Source organism: Hipposideros armiger, unplaced genomic scaffold, assembly GCF_001890085.2.
Source record: "Hipposideros armiger isolate ML-2016 unplaced genomic scaffold, ASM189008v1 scaffold_76, whole genome shotgun sequence".
Classification (NCBI taxonomy): Eukaryota; Metazoa; Chordata; class Mammalia; order Chiroptera; family Hipposideridae; genus Hipposideros; species Hipposideros armiger.
In genome coordinates this window covers 944830-967988 of record NW_017731426.1, presented here as the reverse complement: position 1 = coordinate 967988, position 23159 = coordinate 944830, and the positions used below count along the sequence as shown (strand labels likewise).

The following is a 23159-nucleotide window of genomic DNA, read 5'->3' as shown; positions in this document are numbered from 1 at the left end:
TCTCTCTCTCTCTCATCTATAGATTTAGTAGAATATGCAAAATGGTTCTAACTCTCTCTCTCTCTCTCTCTCTCTCTCTCTCTCTCTCTCTCATCTATAGATTTAGTAGAATATGCAAAATGGTTCTAACACTAGCTCTCCACCCGCCATATTCAGAAAACAAGCCAATTCCTAGCAGGTAGTCCAATCAAAACACACTCAGAATTAGTGCTTTGGGTTGCTAAGAGTACTTTGCATGGCCAAAGACTGTTTCGTAGAGGCCACAGCCTCACCAAGATGCCAGTTGATTGATACCAAGAGTCCGGAATCTGTGGCCTGTGAATTAAAATCCAGTTAAGAGAAATCTAGCTACAGGTTAATTCCTGCATTGTGGCACCCTGTAGTCACCATTTCCATGAAGCTCTACCTCTGGATACTGTCTCCTCTCTCAGGCAAAGCATCTGAAGGGGCATTTCCTTCTTGCAACATTTAGAAACGTGCAATGGCAACATCTTCCATCATCAGACCATATTTGAGGAGCTGTGCTTTCCCACCCAGATATTCAAAACCTTTTCATCCCCATGTCCCCTTTGAACTCTTGGTGCCTGCCCTGCAGTGCTGCAATGAAGGTGAGCTCTGTCTAGTAACAGGGCTTCCACAAGAACTAGTGAAAAGGATAACTACTGCATTGTTCTGTACACCTGAAACTCACAATAAAAAAATAAAAAAAAGAACTAGTGAGCATTTTTACGTTGTGCTGCCATGGCTGTTTCCACTGCTTCTTTCTGTGGAATTCCTTAGGCCTAAGAAAACCATCACCTGGGGAGGGCTTCTCCAACATATTTAAATAACAGTTTCTAGCAGCCTTGAGGACAAGTAGAGGGAACAATCCTTGAGCCACATGAATGCAAACTTAGTCCATGCATCCTGCCCTCTTTTGCCCTTAAAGCAAGTTCAAAATAACATAAAAGAGGAATGAAAATCAGGGCTGTTTGTTTATATTACCCACCTAGCCTTAGCACTAGCACACTGAAAACGAATCGCTCACTAATGCTCTGTGGTCCAGAGAAAACCCAGCTGCCCCACCGTTTAAAAACAGCAAATGTTTTCCCACTCCTTTAATATCTGAAAGGACAGTGTATGAAAAGACTGTTTCTTTCTCCCTATAATTGAATCCTTGCCCCAGCTCTAACTGCTTATTAAATCCTCTTCAGCCTGCTGGCCCCTGCGAAGGCCCTCTCCTGGTCCCTGTGCCCGTGCCAGGCCTCTTACAGCCTCAGAGCGGCTTTTCCAAGGCCTTTTTGCCCCCAGGCCACAGCTGTTAAGAGCCAACTGCTCCACCATAAAAGCCTACCTGGCCCAATAGAAGCCTATACGCATTGCCAAGATTGAAATGTCCTGTACACACACTAAAGAACAAGACCCCTGGACCCAGGCCAATCCTTTGCCACTCCAGAAGTCTCAATCACTCGGTGTGTATTCATTTCCTTCTCCCTAATTGTGTGCTTTTTTCTTACATATCCATGTTCTGGCCAAATGCATCAAATGTTGGAACCCTGTAGGGGCACCCCATAAAAAGCACCCTTCCTCCTTTTTTCTAAGTCCAAAACAAATTAAGAAATAAGATAAAGGAATGGAAGAAGGAGGCCAAACGATTACTTAATTCCTCACAAAGCGGGGCTGCAGGATGCAGTTTCATGTGAGAATCAGAAGAGGTTCCCAACAGTAAGCTGCAGAAGAAGATACAGCAATCTGGTCCAAAGTCCACTTGCCTTGTCAGGGGTGGGAGAGTCAGCCTGCCCCCAGAGCACACTTCATACTGACTGGATTCCAAAGAGGAAAGGGGACAGGAATGAGCTAAGCATGCCCACTTCATTTCCTCCAAACTTGCCAACTAAATCATGCCCTCCTCAGTTCCGGGCAGAGTTAAGACAGGCCAGAGGAAAACCTGGTATTACACGAATGTAACTCCTTTCACCTGGGAGTTCAGTGTTTGATTTTGTTTTTTCTAGTAAAATACATGTAGGTATTAATTGGGTGATTAAATAATTTGATTTTTATTAAACTAAGACAGTAGATGCTGCTACCTGATGGGACTGAGGTACTATGGTTATAACCTGGAGGTCAAACGGTAAGGCTTCTCAGGCATTATCAACTAGCGTTGATTTCCCACTCTTTTAAATAGTTTTTCATCTGTCTTTATGAAAACACTTCAGTTCATATGTTTATGAGCCATGCACTTAAAAACATGAGTCACAATTTGGAGCAAGATTTAAACAAAACATTTTCCCAATCACAGAGATAAATGTTTTCAGCCTTCTCAGATCCCTGCCATTGCCCCTTCTACTCTTTTTAGCTGTTTCCCCACCCATGGGAGGCTCTTCTCACTTCCAGACTTGAGTGAACTGGCCACACTTGAAATTCGTTTCCTGAGGGGTCACTGGGTGGCCAGATGACACCGTCTGGGAGCTCAGGGAATTTAGCTCTGTGTAGGATAAATCTTGGCCAAGGAAGAGGAGACAGCAGGGGACAGGCACAGAAATGCCCTCTTCTTTCTCTCTTTCTTGGGTTATTTTGAGGTGCAGTTTCTTTCTGCAACCTTTCTGGAGAATTCCTGAGGACTGAGCAAACATACCTGCTGAAAGACCTGCAATTATTGGAAAGACCACTTTGCATCCTTTTTCCTCATTCTCACCACCTGAAAGTTTTTGGGCTGGGGGGGGGGTCATCCTGTTCTCCCCTTAAGGCCAATCTCAGTGATTAATGCCTCCAAAATCCCACAAATCTAACACTTACTGAGTGTTTCTTAGGGAGGCAAAGGGAATGTTACATTACACATGACATAGGAAACTTTCCTTTTAAATGTTCTTTGAATTTCTTTCTCTTTCCTCAAAAGTTCTACAGCTTATAGCTCACCCATCTCTGTTTTCTCTTCTCTTCAACTTTCTCATAAAAAATTTCTTCCAAGTACCGCCCTCATTCTGTGGTGAGTAGAGCAATTTGGTCCCCTCTTGGCATTTTAATTCTCCTCACTGCCAATACCCTGCTTAATTCAACAAAGGCCCTCTAGTGAGCTGAGTACACAAAGCATTCATTCTTCCTTGTAGACAAGAAGGGAGGTATTGCCAGTACATCATTTTAAAACATTTTCCCTCTGTCACACAGGCAGTAAGTGGAGGGGAGAAAAAGCTATGTCAGGGTGAAGCAAGTGTGGCATCCAGGTATGCACAAGTCTGCAGTGGTACCTGGTGAAGGGAAAGCAGACCAGGAACGTGGATCGTAAGGTAGGGGCAGATGCTGCATAAAACTGGGTTCAAATGAGGCCAAATCACCTGTGCAAGGGGAGGCCAAGAGCTGAGAAAGGGCTTCCAGGAACACTGGGCACAGGCAGCAGGAGTGCAGTTTAATACTCAGTAAATATTACACTCAATAAACACCCCCACAAGTTTACTGCCAGGATCAGAGCTCATCCCTGTGGCCATAAGACCAATTCTGAAAGTGGACAAATAGATCACCCACATAGAGTCCAAGGTTGAGGACCCAGGAAACCAAGCAGTCCCCTTCTTCTAATATTTCCCCCTAATTTTTAAGCATAACACATTCTCGGGTGGCCGGTTAGCTCAGGTGGTTAGAGTGTGGTGCTCATAACACCAAGGTTGCTGGTTCGATTCCCACATGGGCCAGTGAGCTGTGCTCTCCACAACTAGATTGAAATCAACAACTTGACTTGGAGCTGATGGGTCCTGGAAAAACACACTGTTACCCAGTAAAGTTTTTTTGTTTTTTTTTTAAAGAATAACACATTCTCCTTATGCATTAGTTTTCTATTGCTGCTATAACAAGTGACCACAAACTTAGTGGCCTGAAACCACATAAACAATATCTTGCAGTACTGAGGGCTGGAAGTCCAACATGGGTCTTATTGGACTGACATCAAGGTGTTGACAGGGCTGCGTTCCTTTCTGGAGGCTCTGGGGAGAATCCTTTCTCTTGCCTTTTCCAGTTTCTAGAGGCCATCTTCCCTCCTTGGCTTGTGGCCCCTTCCTCTAGCTTCACAGCCAGAAAGAACAGGTTGAGTCTTCTCACTTCACTCTGACCTATTCTGCCTTCCTCTTCTACTTTTCAAGGCCCTTGGGATTACACTGGGTCCACTGGATAATCCAAAATAATCTCCCTGTTTGAAGGTCAGCATTTTAACAAACTTAATTCCACCTTCAACCTTAACTCCTCTTTGTCATGTAACACAATATATGTATGCATATCACCAAATGGTGATAAGTACTACGGAGAAAAACAAAGCAGGGACTGGGGAGAGTGAGTGACCACTCTTCCAGACTCATGTCTCCCTCTGACCACAGCTGGCAAGGTTCTCTGTTTTTGCTTTTAAAGATTCATTTGGTTAGATTGGACCCCTCTGGGTCATCGAAAATATTCTCCCCATCTCAAGATTCTTAATATTAATCACATATGTAAAGACTCTTTTGCCACTTAAGGTAACATAGTCACAGGTTCCCGTGATTAGGGTGTAGTCATTTTTGGAGAGCCATTATTCTGTGTGCCACATCTTATCTAGAATGGAATTTTCTAGGCATCTTAGCTTGTCAATGACTCTGAAATTTTCAACTGGTGCTCCGTCAAAATCCCTTGCAGATAATTCAACTTGTAGATATGGTTATTTCAATTTAGTCAGAAATCAGAACTCAAGATTCTTCACTATTAGCTCCCTAGACTGGAAAAATGTGTGCATCTTTTCTCTTGACTAGGAAGTGAAGCAGCAGTATGATGCCACCACCACCACCATCAGGGTGCAGCAGAGTTACATCAGCTCAAGTAATGTCTTGGTGTTGCCTCTATGTATTCAACACATCTTCTCACCCTAAGACCCTGGCAACCACTGAGAAGGTCTCCACCCCTTTACTTTTTGCCTTTCTGAAAAATGCCATATAAATGGAATCATATGGTCTGTAGTCTTTTGGGTTTGGATTCTTTTCACTTCACAAAAGTACACTTGAGATCCACCCATGTTCTTGCGTGTTATCAACAGTTCCGCCCTTTTTTATTGCTGAGTATAGTATTCTATTGTATGAGTGTGCCACAGTTTGTTTATCCATTCAATTGTTGATAGACATTTGGGTTTCCAGTTTAGGGTGATTACGGCTAAAGCTGCAATGAACATTCATGCACAGTTTTTTGTATGAACTTAAGTTTTCATTTCTCTTGGGTAAACATCTAGGGTTACAGGGTCACCTGGGAAGTGTGTGTTTGTCTTTATAAGAAGCTGCTACATTCTTTTCCAAACAGATGAACCATTTTGCATTGCTACGAGCAATGTATGAGAGTTCCAGAAGCTCTACGTTCTTTAGCATTTAGTGTTGTCAGTTTTTGTTTTGATTCAGTTTGGTTTGCTTTGGTTTGGTTTGGGCTGTTAGCCACTCTAATCAGTGTCTGATATTATCTCACTGTGGTTTTAATTCACAATTCCCTAATTAGTGATAATGTTGAGTATATTTTCATGTGCTTATTTGCCATCCATATAACTTCTTTCATGAAGTGTCTGTTCAAAATCTTTGTCCATTTTTAATTGGGTTGTTTGTTTTCTTGTTGGTAAGTTTTGAAAGTTCTCATATATTCTGCATAGAAGTCCTTTGCCAGATGTATGATTTGAAAATATTTCTCCTAGTCTGTGACTAGTCTTCTCATTCTCGTAACAGTGCCTTTCACACAGCAAAAGTTTTTAATTTTGATGAATTCTAATTTATGAATATTTTCTTTCATGGGTCATGCTTCCAGTGTCACCTTGAAGAACTCTTTCCTTCATCCAAGGTCAAGGATATTTTCCCATGTTTTCTTCTAGAAGTTTTATAGTTTTACATTTTATACTTAGGCCTATGATACATTTTGAGATGATTTTTGCATAAGATGAAAGGTATAGGCTAAGGTTCTTTACCATTTTTTTGTTGTTGTTTTACATATGGTTGTTATTTGTTCCAACGCCATTTACTGCAAAGACTATCCTTTATACATTGAATTGGTTTTGCACTTTTGTTAAAAATCAGTTGACAATTAATAGGTGGATCTATTTCCGGGCTGTTCCGTTCCATTGTCCTTTGTGTCTATCCTTATGAACGCCACTCTCTTGATTGCTGTAGCTTTGTCGAATAGATAAATCTTTTTTTTTTTAAGATTTTTATTGAGGAATTGAGGGGATGGGAATAGTGCTGGGGAATTGGGGAAGGGGAACAGACAAGTTGCTGTCCTTTTGTTCTTCAGTCTAGTTGTGGAGGACGTTGCTTCACTGGGCCAAGTTGGCACCATCATTGCGCTCTTCCCGAGCGAGGCCGATCAGTCGCCGGCTTCCAGACGGCCGCTCACTGCGGCTGCTGGCTGCTCACGCTGGCTGCTGGCTACACACGGTAGCCCATGGCAACCCACTGCCACAGGGGCTGCAGCCTACGCCGTCGCCGGCGACTCACGGCAGCCCAGCTCCAGGTTGAGCTGTTGTTCAGCATCTTAGCTGTAGAGGGCAGTGTCACTGGCCCTCATATGTGGGATCCAAACCGGGGCCCTCTGGCGTTCCAAGCCAGTTCTTAACCATCGCGCCACTCGGCCGGCTGGATAAATCTATTTTTAATCGAAAAATCTCCACCGCTCAAGTTGTGTCATCCTGAGCAAGTTACATAACCTCTCTTAACCTCAATTTTCTCAAGTCTAAAAAGAGGATATTGGCAGTACCTATGTGAAAAAGCGATTACAGGGACCGACGGGACAGGGATGGATGGTAGTGGATATTGCTTCTTTTACTTGTCCAGCACTCCTTCTTTCTTCCAGGATGGCCATCTCCTTCTTATGGGCAACAGCTCTTCCTACTCCTTTCAAGCACAGAGTCCTATTATAGTTGTCAATCATATTACCATATCCCCACCTGCCCACAAGGAATGGTCAGGGATACACAGAAGCCAAGTACAGCTAATTAGACTTTCTCCCTTTGGTGCTATGGAAGGTTGAATTACTGGTCCTAATTTTTGCTCCTCCCTCTATCCATGCCCTCTACCATGTAACTTTGCACTTTTCCTCACTCAGCAGTTAGTATATTTCCTCGGATTTTAACTTTGGAGTTGGCCATGTGACTTGTTTTGACAAATAGAATAAAGCAGAAGTGACAGAGCACTAGTTCTGTCCAGAACTTAAGAGGCCGTAGGATGGTTTTTATTCCTGCTGATGGGTAAAGAGAAGTTTTCCCCTTGAATGAAGATTGAGTTTGGGTAAACATCAAACTGAACAATTTAATTGCTGAGTTGACACTGTGAGAGAGGATTTTTATTATAAAAGAGTGAGCTAGGAAGCTAAAGGGGAAACCCAAGACTGAGATTGAACCAGGGACAAGTGAGGCTACTCCCACAAAATAGACCCTAGGGAACAGTGTGACATCACATACAACTGCATTTTTATTATCCTCCCCACCCCCCACAACCAATGTCAAGCTTTTTCAAATATACATTTTAAAATTGTTATGTCTTCTTGTATCTCATTCCCTATGATCCATATTTTATCTAACTTTAATACTCGTATTGTTCAACAGCTTTCTTTTGATTGATTTAGTTGGTACATTTTTTTGCTCCCTTTGTTTTCTTTTTTAATTTTTCTTTTGATCAAAGTAATTCATTTTCTTACCTTTGAATCTCAGTATTAAAGAGCTTAGTACTGCAAACATTCCTTTTCCCTTTCCATCCAATATTATTCCCTGTCCTCCATGAAGCAGCCACCAAGATGGACTTAGACATGCAAGAAATGTGTTAGGGAAAATGTCTGTAAAGGAAATGAAGAGGAGCCAAAGAGGTTGGGAAAGCCATTGGACCACGATGCAGGTCTGAGCCTGAGCATAAAAGAGAGGGGATGGAGGAAGACAGTGAAAGCATCTTAGCCTGCAGTGAAGGTCTAGAGAACGTTCAGTAAGGCCACTGGGGAGTCCTTAAGCCAAAGTCACCTGCAACACATCACTGAGTTTGTGCTAAGGCCATGCTCCCCAAGGCTGCTCCCAGCCAATGACTGAGTGGAACCGTGACACCAAGGTAATGCAGTACCTGGGCGCCACATGACTCACTCCTGGCTTTTCCTATCTTAGAGTTCATTTATTGCACTTCCCTTCTGTGTGTCCTTTCAGACCCATACTAAGATGGGCCAGGGGCTGCTTTCATTTATGGGGAGGGCTCTGTTCTAGGGAGTCAGTAGGAAACAGCTTGCAGTACAGGAGAAAAGAGATGTGGGGAGCCACATAGGCTTGACCCTAGTTTAGGCCAAAGGAGTTGCTGTGACTCTTGAAACCCAGCATTATTTACCAGAACAGGAAATTCAAATGATATAAAGTGACTTTGCCTGGAGTATACTCTGCATGTTTCCCGTTTAGTGGCAGTGGGCAACTAGGAGTGGATTCAAGGGTTCGGAGTTCCACTCCTGTGTCTCCAGACAGAGAATTGACTTAGAAGAGCTCGGCTGATCCTCCAAAATTCCACACTGTGACATTAAGCAAAAAGCAATTTTGGCCTACAAAAAGCCGATTTTAGCAGATGGTTACCACAGCCATAGAGAAAACTCTGGAGCGCATCCACCAAATGTCGAATTCTGTGAAACATGCTTCTAAGCACTAGTAACACAAGACCATGTGTCATATTTCCCAGTCATGTTCCTCCATACCTCAGCGCCTTAGTAGATACTGTTCAGCCATGAGGACGGCCCACCTTCTACTTTTTTGTTTGTTGGTCTTGGGCAAATTCCTACGTATTCTTAACACTTAAAATCACATCTCCTCAGGAAAGCCTTCCCAGAGTTGTCCTTCCCATGTCCTTTCACAGAAGGTTGTTCGAACCTATTTTATTGTTCCTAGCTCATTATACTGTGATATTCTCTATCTCTCTCTCTCTCTCTCTCTCTCTCTCTCTCTCTCTCTCTCTCTCTCNCACACACACACACACACACACACACACACACACACACACAGACACACGCCTCTCTAAGCTCCTTAAGGACTTGAGGGCAGGGACAATGTTTTTCATACCTAATACTTAACATATCGTAAGTGCTCAACACGTTTTTATTGGAAGGAAAGAGGGAAGGAATAAAGAAAGCTGACTGATACAGAACTCCTTCCCAGATAGATATTTGCCTGAAATTTGCACAAACGTGCACCCTCAAAGGTACATTAGACACTTCTCCCTCACACCAGGTATGAGAGCCACTGTCCACACACTTACTTGAGCTGTCTTAATGGCTCCACCAGACGACCCCAGAATTATGCACAGACAGTGCCAAGCACTAATGCAGTTCCGCCATACCCATATGGCCTGGTTCTCATTGGGCTAATTAAGAGATACTATGCTTAGGAATGAGGCATTGGCCCTGGGAAGCAGGTCTCACACCCCAGCCCTGAAGGAAACATGCCTTTTATTCCCAGCATGGGCCATGTTACATCAGATTAGTAAGGAGCGGTACAGCATGCCTTTGGCTTTCCATTGTTCTCAGTGTTTCCGAAGTAAAGAACAATGTGTCATCAATGTTCACATCACACAGAACAGAACAACGAAGGAAAACAAATACAATGCTCCAGCTGCTAAAACTGCAAAGGGAGAATGTGTTTATATGAACATACAATGCAAATTGACAGAGAACAGGGAGCAGTGGTAATGGATGCTGAAGAATATGAGCATCCAGTGAACACGTAGGGAAAGAATATATTTTGAAAAGTTGTCACATGTGTGTATACATCAGCTTCCTCCAATCAGGCATACTATTGACTTATCCTCCTATTAATAATGGCTGACATTTTGAAGCACTTCCATTAGCCATCATTTTCACACATTATAATAATATATTTAGAAAGCACTTTCAGATACACTATTTCAGTCGATTATGACAACAGCCTTTGAGGAGGTTATTGGTTTCCCTCATAAGCTTAGAGAGCTTAGGCTAGGCATCCTACATAAAAATAATGACCCAACCTATGTATTTGTTGCGGTCCAGCTGATGGAGACGTCCCCCTGAGGATCAGACACTGCCTTTGACTTCAACTAATGAGATTCACCTTCCTCCCACCCACCCCCCAGCTTTGGGTGTAGTCCCACCCAAAAAGCAACCTGCCTTTCCAGGGCCTAAATGACAGTGGAAAATAAGACCTAGGGCTCAAATGTTCTTTACAGAATTACCTCCAAAATAGGAACTGAAAGGCAGATAAATGAGAAAACGTCCCTGGGGGCTTTGTAATCGTACAAGGGAAACGACCTTTTTAAATGAGAAAAAACCCCCCCTCAGTTAATAAACGATTTAGCAAACATCATTGGGCTCTTATCTCCCCCAAAGTAAACTGGACCCCCACCCCCGCCACCTCCCAAGTAAATGATGTAGGCAGTAGGAAACAAACACAAACACGTTTAGCAAATATAAAGCTTTTGAGCAGGACTTCTCACCTACCTTGCAAGAAAGAAGTTAGCCTCTGAGAGACCCCTGAATCTACATGGAGCTAAAAAAGCAAAAAGAGATTGAGAGGCAAGCTCATATTTTCAGAAACTCCTTCCTTGGGCCTTCTGAGCTTCTCTTACCATAAAATTGCCTTCATCCCTTGAGAAGGGGTTTCCTAACCTTAAAATGTTAGTTGTAGTCCGCCACAAAAAAATGTCTACTAATGATAACCAAGTAGCATCCACTGTTTTATCTCCTTCCCAAAGTAACTTCAAAAGTGATACTGTTCTTTCCATCTTGTCTGAGGAGAGATTAAGGTGCAGCATACAGAGATTTTACTGCACTCATTCCAGAGTTTAGCAGGAGCTTTGTTTTTGTTCTTAATGAAACAATTATTAAAGATTTGGGGGGGTATCATTTTTCCATAAATGGCAAGATATTGCTGGCCAGAAATATTTAATCACTATGCCGTCTTCCAATCTGGCAGAAAGTAAAAGAGAATGAATGATCAAGTGTCAAACTAAGCCAGTGGGCCTTGTTCTCATTGAGATTATTTACAAGAATAACAGGACAGCCTCTAAATCCAGGCTGAAAGTCAGCAGGACCTAAATTTGAGCCCTTGTTCAGCTGTTTAATGTGACCTTGAGCAAAAGTTCCAAGGCTCAGTTTCTTCATCAATACAGCAACGTCTCAGAATTTTCATCAGGATTCAGAGAAACAATGTAGATAAGTGGCTCAGCACACCCTGAGTGCTCCATAAATGTTGGCTTTTGTTATTATTTATTTAACTGTAGAAAAAGAATATCTGCTTACCAGGCTTATGGGGTTTGCTCCCTGTGTGCCGACTGTAGGAAAATGTAACCCTGGCACTTGAGGGAGGAGTAATTCAAAAGCCTAATATTTGAAATCACTTTTTATATTCCTTCCCACTATTAACAGAGGACAATCAATCATATGTGACGTTAAAATGGAGTTGGTAGAAAAAGTATGGAAATTTGCAACAGAGAGTCAGGTTACAACCTAATATTTAGTCACTTGCATTCTAGTATACTTTTTTTTTCTAAATGAGGGGAAAGAGTGTAGGAACATAATTAATGAGTGAGAATTTTCAGGTACTAGTGGGCACATCTGCCCTTCCATGTGCAAGGGGAGAAAGAGGCTGAAGGCCATTGCCTTAAGGGACCTTGAAATTTGTGGTTGTGGTGAGGCTTCTAATTACCTGTTCAAGACAGGTTTGGAAGGAACTTTAGAATTGCCAACCCATTCTTAAGGAAAACAGAGAGACTGGGATATTGAGTTAGCACATCTAGTTCAGAGGAAAGCTAGGCTATATTATCATATTTTATAACCCATGTAAACAATAATTAAATGTCTTCTAATCTAAGAGGTGTGAAATTACCTGCCCAACCTCAAGATGAAAAGTTCACTGTGAAGAGGCAGCTATTACTCAATGTGATCACATGAAACAGCGTAAGCTAACAAAACAGATTTTTTCCACTTTTAGAAATTGTTAGCATGTGAAATTATCTTTACTCTGCTAGTCACTCCAAGATATAGTTTTAAAATATTATTTACAGTTGCTATCCAGTAAAGGATACATTTCAAATGTATCTAGATTAGACAATCACATGTAACAAAAGTTCCTTTCCTTGAAAATGTCTGCAAGAGTTCAGAATACATAATAACTTCACTTTTCTGTAACACTGATACTCTTCCTGTTCCAGCTTTTGCCTGCCTCTTTTTAAGACACAAAGAGTACCCATCTTCTCAATCTCCCTAGCTTTCAGGCCACTTGACAATAGCAGAATGCAAATTACTCAACAACTACATATTTAAATGACCACTGTATAATAGGAGTGTAGCAGAGGTGTCCTGGGAAAAAAAACAAAATCAATGACCCTGTGCAAGATGTGTATTCTCCTCATTCAGAGTCTCTGCACACTATCTGTCCCCACCTGCCAAGCCAACTTTTTATCTCTTTGTATGCCCCGGAACACCGCCCCCCTCCCTGAATCTGTCTCTTACATAGCTACCAATCAGAATTAGTGCCTTGCTCAAAAATCCTCAAGGACTTCTATATCAGTTAAGATTTGCATTTGGCAGCTAGTAACAGAGCCCAGAAATAATAGTGGCTTGAGGAAGATAAAAGTTTATTTTTCTTTTCTGTAAAGGAATTCTGGAGATAAGCAATGCAGTGCTGGTGTGGCATCGCCTATAGTTCCTGTATCTTACTGCTCCACAATGCACCTTCTATCCTTAGGAACAAAGGATGCCTCCTCAAGTTGCATCCATCTTATCTACCTTCTAGGCAGCCAGAAGGGGACAGACAGGCAGATGTCAAACTTCTTTGCAAATGCCTTCAGGGTCCAACACGGTCCAACATACTGTATGAGCACTCCTAAAATAACTGCCAGATTCATGAATGAATTAATTCTGTGGCTGTACTGAAGTATGGCAATTTAACATTCATTAAACTTTAGTAAACAATATACTCAGGGTACCATATTAGAAACTATAGGGTATTGTTTGAAACTCTTAACAAGAAAACTTTCCTATAAAATATCTATCTAATTGTCTTGCCACAGTGCTGGAAATCCCAGAGCTAGAGATTTATTCTATTGAGTTAAGAAACTGTTATTTCCAATAAAAGGCACTGTGTTATGCTGAGGGAACAGGGAGAGTTCAAATAAGTATAAGGCATATGCAAACTTAAGGCATACGCAACAAATACTCAACACTATAAAGCAGCATAGAAATGCCAGGATCAATAGTCATTTCAGAGAAGGATAGAAGTCTATGAACATCTTTTTTTTTTTTTTTTTTTTTGCTGAGCCATCCCGCCACCTGTTGGCAGCTCACGGCTGCTCAGCTCGGGCTGACTCGAACTGCTGTTGCTCAGAGCTCAAACTCTTGAGCGAGCTCTTAACCAACTGAGCCACTCAGCCGGCCCTATGAACATCTTTTGATAAATCTGTGAGTCACGTGACTTGTTAATGCCCTAACAAGGCCCAGACAGAATAAATGAGTTTAGAAGTGGGAGGGAAAGCGGCTCAGGCTGCTCAGAGAAGCTGCCAGGTGTCTGCACTAACGGGTCCAGGGTGCCTGTGTGCAGCAGGAAGGGGTGGAGAGCTTAGAAAAGGGGGGTGACAGGCAACCTGAGAAAAGGAGCAGAAAGTGTTAAGTAAAAGCTTTCTGTTACACAATGTAGACCAAGGACAGTATGGGTGTCATACGGGAGATGCTACCTCAAGAATTCGGGAGCTCTGGGTTCCAGTCCTGCCTTAGCTGCCCACTAGGTGGGTAACTTTGGGCAACTGACAACCTCTCTGGGCTTCAGTTTTCTTAAAGGAGAGGTTGGTGATTTCAGGTCCATTAACAGCATTAAAATGATCATCACTTGATACTAATAGCTCTTGCTTTAGACCATCTGCAAGAGGTTGTTGCAAGTATGAGAATGAATATTTAAGGAGTAAGAGTCAGTTAGGCATGGGAAGACAGAATATGGAAGCCACCATGTAGAAACAACATGCCAAACCAAAGCTACCTCTCTGGGGGCGGCCGGTTGGCTCAGGTGCATATAGCAGTGCTCTTAACACCGAGGTTGCCAGTTTGATTCCCACATTGGCCAGTGAGCTGCGCCCTCCACTAGATTGAGAGCAACAACTTGACTTGGAGCTAATGGGTCCTGGAAGAGCACACTGTTCCACAATAAAGTTTTAAAATATTAAAAAAAAAAAACCTCTTTGCTGCTCTACCCTAGAGAACTGGAGGTGTCATTTTAGAAGCAACTCCAGGACTTACTCTTACTCTAGCAGGCCTGGAGAAGACATCTTCTCATGTATAGGAGTTGCAGCATATTCCAGAGTAAAAACATAATAAAACAGCAAACACATACATAACTTATTTTTACACAGGTCTTGTTCTAAGTTCTTAGCATATATTAAATATTTTTTCCACGCAAAGATGTTCTTAAGATTGTGAAATGAGAGGCAACGCAAGAAACAGAATAAAGGTACAGAAAGTACTGGGTCCAGGACCTGGCACGTGGTAGGCACTGAACCTCATCATTCATTGTTGACAAACAAAAAGTCTCAAGGAGATGGACGTTCCCCTTTCTCCTCCTACCTAACCACCCTCTGCATTCTCAAGTGTTGGGTCTCCCATTCGCGGACTTTCACTCCACTCTTGTGCACCCACGTTCTCATGGCTGAACAAATCCATCGGAAGATATTCATGGATTTCACAACTTTACTCAGGCATATAACCCCAACCCTTGGGCCCCAAGCCTGGACATTCAGTCGAGAGGATATGCTAGAGATAAGCGCTAAGTTCCCTCCTTCTCACTTTCCATCAGCAATACTCTTTTGAGTGAAGGTTTGTTTTATTTGGCTTTACTGGTGGAGGGGAGGGGCGGGGGTGAAGGGCAGAAGAGAGAAAGGAAACAAAGAAAACAGAACGCAGGAGTTACTTCAGGTCTGCGTTTTGGCTGAGACTGATATTTAGAGCTATCGTTTTTAAGACTTTTCTTAAAGACAGAAACAGAAAAAACTGTGATTGGAACTGAGAATTATAGGTAAATTAGATTAGCTCCAAAGAACCTGAGTTGACAGGTGAGGAAATGAACAGGGAGCTATCAATTTGCTAACACCTGTAAAAACTTGAAGGGACACAAACTAACTCTATCTAGGGCGTCATACCAGTGTAGCCAGCAGAGGTCGCTCTTTTACTAAGCTTTAATTTTAAAAAACAAAAATCATTGTAGATTGTTTCTTTTTATTATCCCTCTTTTGAAGTCTCTTTCCAAAACCAAATAAATAGTTAACCCTTTGTCCAACATAGTAGTGAACAGTGAATCCAGTTGCTCAGTAAAAATGAAGACTAAAATGCTCAGCTATTTCAAGAAAACGATTCAGTATTCACCCTAAGCTATTCCCTTGCTTAGAAGAGTCACACCAACTGTATTGGCAAAGGGCAAAACATGAGCTGGCCCTTAAAATGACACAAGCAACTGGCTCATTATGACACTGAAAAAAGGCTGCAAGCTAAACCTGTGGCATGGTGGAGCATGGTGGTGACACCACCTTGGTCCGCCTGCTGATTCAGCAGACTGACACCCAGCCATGGCTCTAGCCTGGGTCCTCCTTCAAAACCTGAAATATGTCAGTTGTGACCAGTATCTGTTCTGATGGTCCAAGAACTTCACGTGTCCCTCACTGACTGAAAAACCATACACCCCGGGTTTTAAACCATTTTTTTTAATATTGTGTATGTTTGCGAAGAAATAGAAAGGTGAAAGCCTCAACTTTTTTTGCCACATACTATGGGAATGATCTCAATACAAAACTAAGATTTTTGACTAGAATAAGATAAAATGAGGAAATAAGCAAGTTTAACTGAAGCTGCTCAAGTCACTCTCTTTGATTATCCAAAGACTTCCCATTGCTTTGAAGTGAAGTCCAAAATTCTTATCATGGCATAAAAGGCCCATCACCATCTGGGCTTTCCCACCACTCCAATCATAGCACGCATTCTTGCTGCCTTTGATTCACGGCATCCCAGCCACAAATAACTCCTTTCATTTTCTCGAAGTCCTTGCCTGACTTGGGGCCTTGGACTTTGTGATACTTTGCCAGGATCACTCTTCTTACCCTCCTGCCTTCAACTGGTTAACGCCTGCTCAGCCTCCAGCTCTCAGCTTGAAGGTCATTTCCTTGGAAGGGACTTACTAGCCCCCATTACTAGGTGAGGCCCCCTGTTTCAAACTCTTATAGCATCCTACAGGGTGGCCACTACCACACAGGGGACTTTCAACAAACTGCGGAAGGCACTGTGTGTGGGAATGGATTCTTTTTTTTTTTTTTTTTTAAATTGGGGAATTGGGGAAAGGGAACAGTGTTGGGGAATTGGGGAAGGGGACCAGCCAAGTTGTTGTTCTTCAGTCTTCATTGTGGAGGGTGCCAGTCGCCATCTGGCTTCCCGTCGGCAGTTTCTGGCCTCTCAGCTCAAGGTGCTGTGTTCAATCTTAGTGGCGGGTGGGTGTAGCCACCATCCCATGCAGGAGTCGAACCAGCAGCCTTGTTGTTAAGAGCACACGCTCTATCCACTGACCCATCCGGGCGGCAGCTCAGCTCAAGGTGTCAAGTTCAGTCTTAGTTGCGAGTGGGCATAGCCCACCATCGAACAATCTTGTTACGCCAGCTAAGCCATCCTGCCACCTGTTGGCAGCTCAGTGACAGCTCAGCTAGGGCGCAGTGTTACTGGGCCATGTGGGAATCGAACTGGCAGCCCTGTTGCTCAGAGCTCGCGCTCTTAAGCCAACTCTTAACCAATTGAGCCACTTGGCCGGCCCGAGATGGATTCTTAAAGGTGTTTCTTTTGGGTGAACACAGGCTGGCCTGAGGAAAGAGTGGATTTCAGCCCCTGCTTGCTCCCTCAGCTGGACACATTTGTGGGAGCATAAAGCAGATGCTCGGAGGTGCCTTCATAGCACTTATCCTTCAGAACTCTCACCTAAATGCCATTAAATAACTATAGCTGTAATTCCTTGTCCATGTCCTCCAACAGCCTGTAGCTCCATGAAGACAAGGCTCCTGGTTGTCATGTTGAAGACACGGAGCCTGGCCCTTAGCTGGGGCTCCGGGAGCATGCATGCAATAATGAAGCAGCGTTTAGTACCACTAAGCAAACATTAAGTTATACATTCACATGCTTTTTTCTAGTAAGATAACGAATGGTCACTCTTCAGTCTACACTATTGTTACTATTATCTTCCTTTGATTCCTGTGAATATGTGGCTTGTGGCCAAAAATCAGGAATCTAGCTTCCCTGGAAAAAAACCCTGATCCACAGGGATGGACTGCGTGTTCTTGACTAGGAAACGAATCACAGACTTGTAAGCCAAAAGGAACCTATAAATCATCTTGTTTAACTTCCCCACTTCACAGAAAATCAAGGATTAGGATTTTCTCCTCTGTAAAATGAAGACTGGTTGTAGTAATCTCCCATACCTGGTATTCTGAGATGCTAAGATTTGCCCAGGTCTGTCCCATGGAGAGTGACAGCTCAAGATTGGTCTACTAACTTGAAATTTAAAACTATCTCCCCAACACTGTGTCCTAAGTAACTAAACTATGGGCAGGGAGTTGAGCTGTTGAATTCCAGGCAGAATCCTGGGGTGTGCCAAATGCCAAAGATCAAGGAATGTGAGGTTTGGGATAATGTTACCAACAGGATCCCATGAGGCAAAAAGATGGAATAGGCTCAATTTTCCATGGTTTGTTAAGATATCCCTGAGTTAATGGGGTGATATTTATACCTTGCTTATGTGCCCTGGAAGGAAAACCATATACCCAAACACACACGCTCCTCATAATTCATAAATGGATTGAATGATATCTGAAACTATCTAGACAGAAAAATGGGAAGGGAATGAATTACAGAAATGCCTTGTTCTCTGTTAATGTCTGAGAAGAAAGACTATGTGAGACACAAAGAGGAACTTATTCTGCATTCAAGAACTATAAGGATAATTATTTTTTTAATTTGAAATATCTGTTTTTTCTTTTTCCTTGTTAAAATCTGTTATGAAAGGGCCGGCAGCGTGGCACGTTAGCTAAGAGTTGGCTTGGGACGCCAGCTCTGAGCAGCAGGGCCCCGGTTCAGATCCCACATGAGGGCCAGTGACGCTGCGCCCTCTACAGCTAAGATGGTGAACAACAGCTCGATCTGGGGCTGGGTTGCTAGGAGTCGCCGGCAACGGCATAGGCTGCAGCTCCTGCTGCAGTGGGCTGTCATAAAGCTACCGTGAGTGGCTGGCAGCCGGTGTGAGCTGCCAAGAGCTGCTGTGAGTGGCCGTCCAGAGGCCAGCAACCTATCTGCCTCATCCGGGAAGAGCGCAATGATAATACCAACATGGGCCAGTGAAGCGATGTCCTCCACAACTAGACTGAAGAACAAAAGGACAGCAACTTGTCTGTTCCCCTCCCCCAATTCCCCAATTTAAAAAAAAATCTGTTATTAAAAATGTAACCAATACTTAAATGAATAAAATGAAACTCTCTTCATAATTCTATGCTCAGAAATTGAAGCTATTAATGTGAGGTACAACCTTCCAAGCCGGTTCTATGCATATATTATGTGAATTAAAAACCTTTTTTTACAAAAATGGGTCATACCATAAATGTTGTTCTGTGCCTGGTTTAATATTATCGACTTTTCATATTAATATATATAAAGCTACCTGGGGTGCTTCAATGGCTGCCATCAGCATCATTCTTGGATATACTATCATTGGTTCAATTAAATAATCAATCCTTTAATCCTATATCTAAGAGGATGTTGCTTGGTTGTTCACTTTTTGTTTCTTTGTAAAGTGTAATGTAGAGCTTTACACTGATTGTGCTGGTAAATATTTCTTTAGTCACACATCTGATCATTTCCCAAAAGTATATTTGTAGAAGAGGAACTGCTAAATCAGGGTAAAACCACAGTATAGACTATAAAATACAATATGTACGTGCGTACGCGTGTGTAGGAGGGATTTAACATTTTCCCACATGGTTAGCTATAATTTAACACCATTTATTCCATCATATACTCTCACTCTACTGATTTGACATTTCATATTTATCATATAATAAATTCTGCATGAAGCTTTTTAAGAGAATAGAGAACTTGAAGGCAAAGCCAGAAGAAAGTAACGATTTGGGAGAGAGTCAGATTATCAGCCTATATACAGGCATTAAGACCAGGAATGGAGAAGATGTGTAGAAAAAGGTCATTGTACTTGCTTTAAGAGGCTGACTCAGGGGATTTCTAAGGGTAAGGCACGATGATGCCCGTAAGCCAAAGATCATTTTGGATGAGAGGGATTTTACAGTGAACTTGAAAGGTAGTCATGGCTTCCACACATGCAAACTCCTTTCTTCTCTGGTTACCAATAAAGCTGGAAAAAAAAATCAGTCAGCCTTGGATAGAAAGGAGGGAAGTAAAAATTAAACTATCAAGAAAGAATAATGGCCACCTTTGTAACTGAGTCTAACTCTAGTTACTTAAATGTATGTACGCTGTATATAATTTGTATCCCCAAAGTTTCAAACTACACCTGAACAGGTTTTCACATTTTAGGAGCCTTTTGCATTTTCTTTTATGAAAACTGTGTTCATAGTCTGGGCTTATTTTTCTATTGGTTTGTTTGCTTTTGTCTTATTGACTTGTAGACACTATTTATCAGGGAAATTAGCCCTTTGAAATGTGGATTGCAAACGTTTTTCCTAGTTTGTCATTGTCTTTGTGTATGTCTTTGCGTGAGTGTTACTGATTATCACAAACAAATCTATACCAGGTCCTTTCTGAGATAATCAGAGATGGCCCTAAACTCAACAAATGCCTTATTTTCTAAAGCTTTTAAAAAAAAAATGGTGGTAAAATATACCTATCATAAAATTTACCATTTCAACCACTTTTTGCAATATACAGTATTATGTTTATTAAATGCCCAATAAAAATCATTTGTTCTTCTTAAAGGTAATGACAGCAGTATTTAAAAATGAGAAAACATACTTACAAGGTTAATATAGTGCTGGTTGCGGTTACTTGAGAATCCAAAATAAGAACTGGATGTTAATTATATTGTTTATAAATATATAATGGTTATTATTTATTATATATCAGGTACTATGCTGAGTACTGTACATACTCCTGCTGCATAGCTTTAATAACCCTATGAGAAAGCTATAAGCATCCTCATTATATAACCAAAGAAACAGAAACTTGAAAAGATGAAGTAACTTGCAAAAGATCTCACAGGCAATGAATTAGGTAACTGGGACTTAATCCCAACCAGTCTGATTCCAGGGCCTGAAGTCAAACAGCTGTACCAGTGTCGGTCTCACAGAGGATGGGACCCAGAACACTGCATGAGATTGTTTTGGATAGAAAATGGATGAACTTTAAAATTTTGCTAGTAGTTGTGTATTTATTTATTCACTATTGTAGTTACGCATCATGTAAAATTTAGCATTTGAACTACGTTCAAGTAAGTGTACAGTTTGGTGGCATTAAGGACATGGTGGCAACATCACCACCATGTCATTGTCTTGTCACTTTGCTATGGCAGGTTTTGCCACGCAAAACATTTTTATTTTTATGTCATCAAATTTATCAACGTTATATTTTATGGATTCTATGTTTTGTGTCACACTTAGAAAGACCTTCCCCACTCTGAGATTATGTATTTTTAAATCTTCTGAGGTTTCTTCTGGTTTCATTTTTTTCCACTTCACTCTTAAATCCTTCAGAAATTTATCCTGGCATAAAGTGTGAGATAAGGATGCCACTTTATTTTTTTAATGCCAATAGAAATTATATTTGCAACTAGATAAATTCATTTTAAGTTCATATGGGAGGGAAAGGCAAGCAAAAGCAGCCAGGAAAATTCTGAAAAAGGGACTGGTTGGGGTGTGGAGAATTAGTGCTACCAGAAATGAAAACATTCTAATTTACAGTAATTAAAATAATTTGGTCTCAAGTGCTGAAACTGATAGAATAATGAAATGAAATAGGACGATCAGAACTTATGAGAATTTAGTGTAAAGGTGTAAATTTAATTTAAAAGGTATAAATTTACTGCCATCTTTATCATGCTTACCCAAAAATATGACGCGCCTTTTCATTTGTTGAAGTCTTCTGTTAGATATCCAATCTTAAAATGAGAACACTGTCCCATCTCTCCACCACCTTCCTGTCTGCTGAAGAAGTTAGTAAAAAGTTACCTGTGGAGGCTTTGTTTGGGACCTAAATTTTTTTTCCAAATTTATTCCTAACATATTGGACTTCCTTGTCACTCTATTTACAAAATGTGGAAAGCTATGATCAAGTCTGGCTTAATCAGACATATCTATCCTGTACCATATTTCCATAGTCTGGGCTCAAACCCAATGCTAAGTGTTAAAGATTAAACAGCAGGTGTTAGGTGTTGGCAGAATTCTTTATAAAGGTTCCAGAGGCTGAGGTTGGGCCTTGATTTAACTTGAGCTTTGATTTAACCAGGATGGCAGCTGGAAGTTACCATCTACTCAGTATTATTATGCATCCAATCTCAAAGATGGTGCCTTAGGTTACCATGGATGTTGGTCTAAAACGGCAATGTCCAATAGAAATATAATGCAAGTCACAACTATAAATTAAAATTGTTTAGTAACCACACTAAAAAAAAAGTAAAAAGAAACAGGTGAAATGAAATTTAATAATATTTTTATTTAATTCAATATATCAAAAGCATGATCATTTCAACATGTAATCAACATAAAAATTGAGATAGTCAACATTATTTTTCATACTAATTCTTGGAAACCTGGCATATATGAGTATGTCACACTTATAGCACAACTCAATTTGGACTAGCCAAATTCAAGTGCTCAATAGCCACCTACGGCTTCTGGCTACCATACTGGAAGGTACAACTCTAGAAAATGGTAATAAGCATGGGAAATCGCTTAATTTAATTGAAATCCAGAGACTCCAAGGTTGGAAATACAGTATCTCAAGGGTCTGTAACAGACTTTAAGAATCACGAATACTAATATACATTTGCTATTTGAATCTTTTCTACAAATCAAGGTTCACCAGACTAGTGCTTGACTCACACTTCCAGGGATGATGAGTTCACTGCTTCCTAAGGCTAGCCAGTCTATTTGGGGACAATCTTAACTCAAAAATTCCTTGCTAAGGGCACAAACAGGTTGGTTTATAGTGGTTTGAAGAGCTTAGTTGGGTTCAGTCAACCTTAAGGGGTTAGTTAAACTAGGACGTATTGGAGGAGTTAAGAACTAAAAAATGGAAGGCGAGATGGGGATAGGAACTGGAGGCTGGAGGCTGGGGCTGAACATCTAGTTCAAATCCTCAGCTACACAGCAACAAGAGTAACAGACACATAAAAAAAACTGTGAATATATGCTAACTTCACTAATCTGGAGATAGAGTGATTTGGAGAATAATCTGAATTATGACAAAAAATTTTCACGGTAAAATAAAACATAATTGGGTCATAATTAATGAATGATATTATATGCATTAGATCTGTAATACAAATAACATTATCCTAAATCTTAAACTACTTTATCAGAAGAATTAATTTTCAGACCCAGAAATCAAAGACACTTTCAGTCTTATTCCCTCTTGATTTTCTTTTAACCTTTCCTTACTTGAAATCAAAGACAGAAAACTTTGTTTAAAGTTCAGTGAAAATGACATCGACTGCCTGAATCATGATGAATTCTGACTGGGTGGCTTCTGAAATAATACATGTTGTTGTATTTGCATTTCTTCTGTTTCTTTTTCCCCCCTTGGTAGTGAGAAGGTGTTCTTTTCCAGGCCACCGTCACCCTCCCGGCCTCCCCAATTCTACCTTTCCAAGGCAGGGAAGGTGCATCCTCGCCAGGGCTCTTGCCAGCGCCTCCCTAGTACCTCTGGCCAGCAGCCGGCGAAATGGCGCACCTTGGACATCCATTAACGTTTTATACTACATCTCTGTCCCCGCCGAGGCTTCTCCTGGTTGTTGACCGCGGCCCCATGCTCCCCTACCCGCCTGCACACTGTCAACCGCACTCCGGGGGAAAATTTTGGAACAGAAGCTCCGCCCACCCCCTTCCCTCCCGCTTCCACAAAACCAGCTAAACACCACACCTCGGGCCGCCGAAACGGGTTTCGTCACAAGAGCTGAGTAGTGTAAT

General features: G+C 41.6%; 1 long non-coding RNA gene and 1 other non-coding gene across 6 annotated transcripts in view; one reads left to right on the top strand and one right to left on the bottom strand.

The window, feature by feature from the left end:
- Positions 1-23035, bottom strand: part of LOC109383148 (uncharacterized) — a 38245-nt gene extending 15210 nt beyond the window's left edge. For 4 of the 5 annotated variants that reach the window (XR_002124084.1, XR_002124087.1, XR_002124086.1 and 1 more), the window contains exons 1-2: positions 22835-23035; positions 21077-21173 (exon numbers count right to left, since the gene is read on the bottom strand). This is a non-coding gene — a long non-coding RNA (uncharacterized LOC109383148). Of the gene's footprint in view, positions 1-21076; positions 21177-22834 lie in introns of all 5 variants that reach the window. The other variant, XR_002124083.1, reaches the window with a different exon arrangement.
- Positions 3589-3662, top strand: TRNAM-CAU (transfer RNA methionine (anticodon CAU)). The gene has a single exon. It is a non-coding gene; the product is annotated as a tRNA-Met (tRNA).
- Positions 23036-23159: the final 124 nt, after the last annotated feature.